The sequence below is a fragment of the Notothenia coriiceps genome, unplaced genomic scaffold (assembly GCF_000735185.1).
Source record: "Notothenia coriiceps isolate Sejong01 unplaced genomic scaffold, NC01 NC01_scaffold00013902, whole genome shotgun sequence".
NCBI lineage: Eukaryota > Metazoa > Chordata > Actinopteri > Perciformes > Nototheniidae > Notothenia > Notothenia coriiceps.
This window is the reverse complement of record NW_011346603.1, coordinates 1-1,521: the sequence shown is the minus strand read 5'-3', so window position 1 is coordinate 1,521 and position 1,521 is coordinate 1. Positions and strand designations below refer to the sequence as shown.

The window sequence follows — 1,521 nt, the reverse complement described above, 5'->3', positions numbered from 1 at the left end:
AACGAGGGTCGCTCAGAAGAACAATGCTGCTAATCTGTTCTCTAGTCACCGTGGAAGTACAGGAAACAATAAAGATGCTTTTTGGTTGTGGGAAAATTGAGCAGGGTATTGTTTGGTTCAAGGAGATACAACAACATTTATAGAGACAAAACTAAAAACTGATTTATTACATAGAAAAGTCAGAGGAAAACCTTACCAAAAACAGGTGGTATAAATATCCAAACTTGCAGTTAGAATTTTCATACAAAATAATTTAAGTCATAAAATATAAAGCAGTGATACACTTTGCAGCAAAAACATTAACAGATCCTACAAACTGTTGAAATATGTATTTCTAAAAGTAGAAGCACGTTGGTGTATGATATGGTTCTATTGCAGCCTTTACTTTTACCCTCTTACCTCTACATTCACTACAGTATTGGCACATTTTCCCAAAGGAATTCAACAATCATTAGTGTTCAACACGCACGCACGCACACACACACACACACACACACACACACATCAGTGCCTGCAGAAACTCATATTATTTCACTGGCTCTGCCTTCGAGCTGAAGTTGGATCATAGACTTCAGAGAGCTGTACCTGTAGGGGAGAAAACATGATAAAAGATGATCTCTGACACTTACAAACAGGCACTCAAATACATGTGAAATTAGTGATAAAACCATCCAAAATCATATTAATGTATCCCTCATTTAAACAGGCAATACTTGTCTGTGTGATCAATTCATTGTTCTTTTGGTCTTTTTTAATAGAATGTTATGAGAAAAACAAAAATATAAAAAAATCATTAAGCTTGTCTTTAACAATGACAGTTACAATGAGTGTGTGTGTGGTAAGATATAACTTTGTGTGTGAAGGTCTTGTTTTGATTTTGAACTGCCGGCTTCGAGTCACATATATTTGCTTCACTTAATGAAATAGACAAGTGATCAAAGAAGGCTTTGTCTGGATCCAAACATGTTTTGCAACTCTGTAATGTGAAAACTGTAAAGTAGAGACTTGCTTACTTTCTGGTCAGCTTGTTTATCTCACGTTCCTCTTCCTCTTTAAGTTTCACTACAAAGCTGTCTAAAACAGGAATCTCGAATTTAATATATTGGGCCACCTGGGGAGAGAAAGATACATAAGACATATATCACCACCATCTCGTGAGCTAAACATGTTTATACAGTATTTACAAGGCAAAGGAATTCCAGGGAAAACTGTTAAAAGCGTTTTCTGTGTTTCATCCAAAGAAACATTAGATCAGGGGTCGGCAACCTTTTTGATATGAAGTGCAATTTAAAAAAAAATTGTTATCAGCGTGCCAACGATCGAGAATTATCAACGGGGGGGGGTATCAGCAGGAGGGCGGGGGAGCCTCGCTGCGGGGAAGCATTGTGTGGACCTGTCAGCGCAACTTACATGATGCCAAATTTAACAAACACATTTAAATAATTGGTTTAAACGGCGTAATAATAATAAGGACGATCGTCCGTTCTGTGATTCTCCAGAGCACACATGTTATGATATTAG

The 1,521-nt window shown here is 37.1% G+C and overlaps 1 long non-coding RNA gene across 1 annotated transcript; it reads right to left on the bottom strand.

Annotated features, from left to right (window-relative positions):
* Positions 1–335: 335 nt before the first annotated feature.
* LOC104948189 (uncharacterized) lies at positions 336–1,105 on the bottom strand. Its single transcript, XR_798650.1, has 2 exons — positions 1,014–1,105; positions 336–585 (listed from the first exon to the last, which is right to left on the bottom strand). It is a non-coding gene; the product is annotated as an uncharacterized lncRNA (long non-coding RNA).
* Positions 1,106–1,521: the final 416 nt, after the last annotated feature.